The sequence below is a fragment of the Nelumbo nucifera genome, chromosome 8 (genome assembly GCF_055504915.1).
Source record: "Nelumbo nucifera cultivar China Antique chromosome 8, China Antique-T2T, whole genome shotgun sequence".
NCBI lineage: Eukaryota > Viridiplantae > Streptophyta > Magnoliopsida > Proteales > Nelumbonaceae > Nelumbo > Nelumbo nucifera.
In genome coordinates this window covers 31,397,953-31,406,421 of record NC_142656.1, presented here as the reverse complement: position 1 = coordinate 31,406,421, position 8,469 = coordinate 31,397,953, and the positions used below count along the sequence as shown (strand labels likewise).

The 8,469-nt window shown below is 37.7% G+C and overlaps 1 long non-coding RNA gene across 1 annotated transcript; it reads right to left on the bottom strand.

Moving 5' to 3' along the window:
• Positions 1-1,818: 1,818 nt before the first annotated feature.
• LOC104603140 (uncharacterized) lies at positions 1,819-4,995 on the bottom strand. Its single transcript, XR_736157.3, has 2 exons — positions 4,732-4,995; positions 1,819-4,634 (listed from the first exon to the last, which is right to left on the bottom strand). It is a non-coding gene; the product is annotated as an uncharacterized LOC104603140 (long non-coding RNA).
• Positions 4,996-8,469: the final 3,474 nt, after the last annotated feature.

Genomic DNA, 8,469 nt, shown 5'->3' with positions numbered 1-8,469 from the left:
GACCTGCTCCAAACAGCCAACTTACTGCTCCAATGTCCTTGTCAGTGTATTACAGCTCAAAAATATACTAAAAACAGAAGCATACAACCGAACCTCCTCTAAATAGCGAACTCCTAGTTACCAGCTAAGAATGGTCGATGGCCTTATGCTATGTTAAGGGTTAAAATGCTCACTGTAACAAAACCGGTTTTTGTCATTAAGTTAAAAACTGGGGCGCTCGATCACAGTGGAATTTTAACTGTGAAATATAGTGGTCGGTGGCCTTACGATTAAGACGTGGAAAGCCTTTGATCGTTTTGGATGAGAAAGAACTATCAGTCTATCACTGGTCGATTTGGACGAAGGAAAAGAGCCTTCGATCACCAAAACTACTGCGACAATGGTTGCAAAACCAACCATTACAGGTTGGGTGTAGTGACAAATAAGTTCCAGACTTCCAATTGCAACATTACCCTAAAACTCTAAAAAATAAAAACTTGGCTCCATCCATTAGTATTTTTCATCAATTAAACATACCAAATGTCTCCCTCCCCTCCATGACATTCTCGCGTTAACAAATAACAGATTTAAATTTTCCAACGAGTGATGATTTTACTCCATAGGGTACCTTTCTGTACTATACCTTTAAACTTGGGGATAAGTGGACTGCAATCCACTTAAAAATGGAATGATTTAAATGCTTATATTAAATTTAAATCATTTTAGAACCTCAATATTATGACGTTATTGACCATTTAGAATGTTATTTTTCATAGATTTGTATATATATTGTAGATTTTGTATTAATAAATATAAATAACATTTTTATTGAATACTTGCCACATGTGCAATTCAAAGTTTCTGTATTAAAAAAGCTATTGTCATCAAAGGAATAATACATGGTTTCTGTTTTGTCAATTGTTAATGAATCATAGATTAAAGAGTGCATCATTGATATGAATGCCAACTAGCTTTTAAATTTGTCAGTGGTTGGCCCATTGTGATTTCAATGCAACCATAAAGATTGCAAATCAATCCTTACTTGGGCTTTCCGAAGTTCTAACATTTTTGTAAGATCACTTGAAAAAGTTTTACCAAACAAGCTTTCCAAGTTTTGACTAATATTTGAAAGCTTGAAAGACCTGGATTTTTTAGGCTTTAAAAGATCTTCTATGAAAGCCCAACCAAACACCACCTTAGAGTTTTCTGGTGCCAGGAAGGGTTAGATTTGGCAAGTTGAACCCTACTAGAGATCTCCATTCATCTTCATATCAAAGACAAATTGCAAACCATAGCGGGCCAAACTCAGCCAAGAGATTTGAGTTGAATTTCCAACATGCATTAAATGGGTCCAAACAAGAACAACATCCATACTAAAATGGTGGGTTCAAACCATCAACAAGGAGTATCGCCAAACACTAGATCCCCCACACATTGCATCAGGAAATAATAGATAAAAGCAATAGGCTAAAAACCCAGAAACAAGAAAACAAGAAATGTTGCTGCTTTAAATTTTAAGGAAGCCATAGGACAGGACTAACCCCAAATCATGTAAAGCAGGCCTCTATCTAGGCACTATGCAAAAGGTGGCTTGTTATTGATCAACAAAGCACCCGTGTCTGAACTAGAGCCAACCAACCAACCCACCCACTGATCCACTGGGTCAGTCTCAAAACTCATTGTAACTACATGTTTTAGTAGACAATCACAACCACTAAAGTGAGCCAAATTTTCAAATCGGATGGATTTTCTTAAGGTTTGTGATGGATCATATTGATAAATGCAGATACAAAAGTGCAGTTTAGATCAACAGATAACCAGACGGCTAAAAGCGGGAAATGAAGGGAACGCAGTCACAAATCATAGATCAATATTAGCGTAATGGAGTGCAAAAGCTTTGATGTTTCAAAAAAATTAAGACAAACAAAAAGATCTGCCCGAGTTAGAAAATCAAAAAGAAAGAAAGAAGAAAATATACATATATAGCCAATTATTGTGGCAGGAAACAACTATGAGTTTCAAGCAATCTTCCACTGGCAAGTCACTCTCGGCTCCAAGCGGCAGACAGGATAACCATCAAATGACACCTGCTGTTGACTCAGAAATAGAGAGCCATGACATTGACTCATCTCAAGACCCCAGTAAAGTTCTCAAAATCCAAAATCAATTGCACAAAAGAAATTTATTTATCTACATATATAGCCAGTTACTGTGGCAGGAAACAACTATGAGTTTCAAGCAATCTTCCACAGGCATGTCAATCTCGGTTCCAAGCGGCAGACAGGATATAACTATCAAATGGCACCTGCTGTTGACTCAGAAATAGAGCCATGACATGACTCACAAGACTCAGTGAGTTCTCAAAATCCAAAATCAATTGCACAAAAGAAATTTATTTGTCTACATATATAGCCAGTTATTGTGGCAGGAAACAACTATGAGTTTCAAGCAATCTTCCACTGGCATGTCAATCTCGGCTCCAAGCGGCAGACGGGATACCATCAAAATGGCACCTGCTGTTGACTCAGAAATAGAGCCATGCCTCCTCAATCACAAGACCCAGTAAGTTCTCAAAATTCAAAATCAATTGCACCAAAGAAATTTATTTATCTACAAAATAAAATGCGCAAACCACTTTCCTGGGATATACTTCATGCTTTTGGAGGAGGAACTATAAAATTTCCAATTTTTTGGTTGCCTTTTCTACAGGGATTGGATTTAGCTAGTTTAACCCATGGGGGCCCAGATCGAACTAAGAGATTCTACTTCTAAGAACATGCATTAGATGGGTCCCATCCAGAACATCGGCCACACTAAAATGGTGAATCCATAACCATCAAAGTAGTGTCACCAAACACTAGCTTCAGCAACATATTGTATCACGAAATAAAAGATGACAAGCAATAAGCTAAAAGCCCATACAAAGATAACTATAAATTTTGCTGCTTTAAAATTTGAAGGAAGTCACCAAGCAGGAATAACCCCCAATATGTAAAGCAGGCTTCTGTCTAGGCACTATGCAAAAGGTGGCTTGTTATTAATCAACAAAGCACCCGTGTCTGAACTAGAGCCAACCAAACAACCAACTAATGCTGTGGTTTGGTCCCAAATAACTCTTTGCAACTACACGTTTTATAGTATACCATCATAAATAACCACACATCCACAACATTGCAAATGGGTGGAATCATCATCAGATGGATACTCTCAAGGTTTGGGCTAGATCCCACTGTTAATAGCAGAAGCAAAACTTCAGTTCAGGTCGAGAGAAATGTGACCATAATATAGATTAAGAAAGTGTAGAAAAATCATGAAATTACATAGGATGGCCATAAAAGGGAAATGAAGGGAAGTGCTGCTAAATGATTAAGCATACCAAACAACCTATAACCCTAGTCTCAAATCATAAAACAATATTAGCATAGTGGGGTGGAAATCTTTAATCTTTAAAGAAACAAAATCAAACAAAACAATCTGAGGTTTAGAAAAATAAGAAAGAGGAAGAAAGAGGAAAATCTGCTGTTGGCTCAGAGATAGAGCCATCACGTTACAAGACTCATTAAGATCTTCTCAAAGTCCAGAAACAATTGCAAAAAGAAACTCATTTATCTACAAAATAAAATAGCGACTAATTTCTAAAGAGATACTTCTGGCAAGTTTAACCCAACCAGAGAGAGCACAATTTTTAGATCAGAGAAATTTTACAAATCTTAGGGGGCAGACCCATCTAACAGATTGAGTACTACTTCTAATAACATGCATTAGATGGATACCAGCTAGAACATCGAGCATACTAAAAAGGTGGATCCATTCCCATCAACATGTAACGTTCCAAAACACTAGCTTCAGGCATACATTGTATCAGGAAACAAAGGAAGACAGGCAATAGCCAAAAAATAGGCCATAAGAAAGATAATAAGAAATGTTGCTGCTTTAAATTTGAAGGAAACCATCGGGCAAGAATAACTTCAATCGTGATAAGCAGGCTTCTGTCTAGGCACTATGCAAAAGGTGGCTTGTTATTGATCAACAAAGCACCTGTGTCTGAACTAGAGCCAACCAACTAACCCACTAATGCTGTGCTTTGGTCCCAAATAACTCTTTGTAACTACACGTTTTATGGTAGACTATCATAACCACACATCCTCAACATTGCAAATGGGTGGATTTTTCATATCAGATGGATATCTTAAGGCTTGTGCTAGATCCCACTGATAAAGGCAGAAGCAAATCTCTGCAGTTCAGGTTGAGAGAAATTGGACCATAATATAATATGGATTTAGAAAGCATAAAAAAATCATGAAATTACATCGAATGGCCAAAAGGGGGAAATAAAGGAAATTCGCTGCTAAATCGTTAAGCATAACAAACAGCGTATAACCCTAGTCTTGAATCATAGAACAATACTAGCATAATGGGGTGGAAAATCTTTGATCTTTAAAAAAAAATAAAATCAAACAAAAAACCTGAATATTAGAACAATAAGAAAGATGAAGAAAGAGAAAAATATTCATATATGCAGCCAATTATTGTGGCAGGAAACAACGATAAATTTCAAGCAATCTTCAATTGGAAGTTATCTTGGATCCAAGCGGCAGACAAGACACCATTGAAGGGTACCTGCTGTTGACTCAGAGATAGAGCCATGACTCTACCTACAAAACAAAATGGACAAACAAATTTCTTAGAAAGCCACTTCTACAAAAGATTATCCGAGGAAGCTACACAAAAAAAGGCCAGGAAAAAGAAGACCAGAGAAAAAGGAAGATCCAACGCTTTCTCCGGTATGGTTACAGTAGCAGCGCAGTTTTTTCTATCGGGAGACACCTGAACCGGCATTGCGACGGAAACAATCACGTTCACCGAATTGGCAATCTTCGTCGGCCATGGTAGTTTGGGCCAATTAGTTGTCTCCGTCTGAGGGTGTTGGGGGACGGCATGGAACCCTAGATGAAACGATTTCGAAGTCGATGGTTAAGACTTTAAAGACGCTGGAATAACAAGTCAGGGTGAAGTAACAATTTATCGTTGGAGGAAGGATAAAATATCGGGATTCGCAAGCAAAAACCCTAACCATTTGGGACCGGAATATTCAAACCGGGGTGCAAGTCGAACCGGGTTAGGTCGGGTTGACGTCAACCCAACCCGATTTGTTAAGTCCCCAACCTTAATTACGGGTGGTAATTTCTAGCCTACCGGGTGGGTATTGCCCTATTTGCCAAAGGGAGGACTTGTTTTGCTTGAAAAGCGTATTTTGGGGTGGAAAGGGTGTCAATGGACCGGTTTTGGATTGGACCCCGTCCAGCCCAAAATCAATTTGGACGGATTGGATGGACCAATAAGACATATTGGATTGGACCAATCTGGTCCAAAATATATATTAGATTGGATTGGACATGGTCCGTCCATAATAAATTTATATTGGATTGGGTTGGATTAAGCCAATATCTAGTCCATTGATATAAGATAAGAATATAGGTATCAATGGACCGGGTTTGGTTTGAAACCAATCTAAATCAAAACGAATTTGAACAGGTTCGATGGTCCAGACATTGAATTGGATTGATCCAAAATATTCATTGGACTGGATTGGACTTGGTCCATTTATAATGGCCTCACATTAGACTGGATCAGATAGGACCAAATCCAGTCCAATTGACACCCCCGAATGGAAACGGTTTTTTATATTTTACAAACTAGTATAGGTACAAGTAGGGTATGGTATTATGCTAAATCCAACCCTCGTGGATCTGGATTTGCATATTGTTGCAAGACGTGAATTTATGTATTAAGTGTTAAATTTAAAAATACTTGAATTTTTGTTAAGGATAATTGATAGTTTAAGTGTTTTCTACATGTTTTAATCAAATAATTGAAAATTTTGATGTTTCTTCATGTTATTTTACTTACTTATTGTTTATACTAGTTGAGGGGCACGTGCATCTAAGGTTTATAAATAGGGTAAAATATAAATATGATAGATATTCTTGAAAATATTATATATTTTTTAAAACATATTTTTATTTGAAAAAACTAAAATTAAAGATTATTATGACTTGCTACACTGAACTCACAGCATGGTAGAAAATAAATTTTATCAAAAAACTTTTGAAATATCATAACTTACTAATGATACCATGTTGATTACCTAAATAAGTATGTATTGAAACGAAACTAAATTTCTATGAATGAACTCACTATAAATTTAGTGAGTGGAGAGTATGTATATATAAGTTGTAGTGCGTATAGGTTACAAAGTACAGATAAAATTAGCAGGTACAAGATAAGCTTTACAGACAGATAACGATAGCTTTGGTTATCTATTCAACTGAGATTTACTTGATTGACTTGTAATCGGACTCTTCTTCTTATCTTTATCAGCCCCTGCAGGCAGATGGGGAGAGGATGCACCATCAGCTTGTTCCTCAAGAAGGAAAACCGGGAAGAGCTTATGGTTTAGTAAAAATGTCTGATGGCTGATCTGCACTAGAGATGAAGTGAATATCTAAGGCCATGCAAGCAACTTGCTCCTGAACAAAGTGGTAATCGATCTCTATATGCTTGGTATGAGCATGGAACACAGGATTTGCAATTAAGTACGTCGCACCAAGATAATCACACCAAAGGATAGGAGTAGAAACAAGAAGAATTACAAGTTCGTGAAGAAGGGATTGGAGCCAAAGTAATTTTGAAGTAGTACAGCCTATGCCTCGGTATTCAAACTCAATGCTAGACCGAGAAACAATAGCTTGCTTTTTAGAGAACCCTGAGATCAAATTGGGGCCTAGGTAGATACAAAAACCACCCTGAGATCAAATTGGGGCCTAGGTAGATACAAAAACCACCCTGAGATCTTCTGTCATCCAAGCATCCTACCCAATCAGCATCGGAGAATGCATGAAGGCGAAGAGAGGGAAAATGAGCAACAATCAAGCAAAACTCATAATTAATAGTGTGTTTCAAATATCTGAGTATGCGCTTGATTACACTCCAATGCTTAGTAGTAGGCACATGCATGTACTGACATACCTTGTTGAAAGAAAAGGCTATGTCAGGACGGGTTATGGTTAAGTACTACAAAGCACCCACAACACTCCTATAGAAAGAGGGGTTTGGAAGAACATCTCCAATGTTCTGTTGAAGTTTACAAGTGGATGCCATGGGAGTCCAGTAAGGTTTTGCATCGTCCATGTGAGCTTTCTAAAGGAGATTCACTATGTATTGTTTCTAAGACAAAATGATGTTGTTAGAGCGACGAACCACTTCAATACAAAAAAAAAAATATGTAAATGACCCAAGTCCTTAACAGCAAAGGAGGTGCTCATGGTAACAATAAGATTTGATACAATAGTGGAGTCAGAACCAGTGATGATAATGTCATCAACATAGATGAGTATAAACATAACACACATAGGAGATGTAAATATAAATAAAGAAGTATCTACTATAGATGCCTTAAAACCAGCCTGAAGTAAGAATGAACTAAGCTTCTGAAACCAAGCCCGAGGAGCTTGTTTTAACCCATAAAGAGACCTATGTAAATGACAGACATGAGAATCCTAGGGGTTGCCTCATGTAAACATTTTCTTCAAGATCACCATGAAGAAACACATTTTGAATATCAAACTGCCTTATAGTCCAATTCTTGGACAAAACAATGGTAAGAACAATGCGTATAGTAGCTGGCTTTATAACTGGACTAAGTGTTTCAGTAAAATCAATCCCAGGTTGTTGATTGTAACCTTGAGCCAAAAGTTGGGCCTTATAATGGCTGACAGAGCCATCTAGGTTTCTCTTGGTTTTGAAACCCCACTTACACCCAATGAGATTCATATCATCAATGTGGGGAACAAGAGTCTAAGTTCAATTTCACTGAATAGCATCAATTTCTGCTAACATAGAATTCCACCACTGAGCACTTTTGTTGGCTTGACTGAAACAGGTTGGCTCATCATCATTGACTTCTAGTGGGTGATGAGAGGCAAGATAAACTTTGGGTTTATAAATACCAGCCTTCCCACGAGTAATCATAGGGTGTACATTGGTTACAGGTGGTGGAGTAGGAGTAACACTTTCAATAGCAACCTCAGGAGGAGTAGCTTGAGAATGAGAGCTAGCAGAACTTGATGATGTGGCAGCAATGGAAGGAGGAACATTATCACTTGAAATTGGAGAAGCCACTAAATTATGGACTTCCATAATAGAGGAGGGTGATACGGTAGCGCATAGTGAAACTTCAACGATAAGAGGAGGTCCAATAGATGTGGTGGAGCCATGTACCGATGAAGAAGAGTTAGAAGCAACTAAAGTTGCACAATGAGACTTGAAGGGAAATGTATCTTCATCAAACTGGACATGTGAAATAAAAACTTTGCTTGTAGAGAAATGGAGACATTTGTACCCACTATAGCCTTTACGATAACCCATAAATACACAAGCAACAGAACGAGCTTCAAGTTTATTCATGGTCAAGACTTGACATAGCACAGT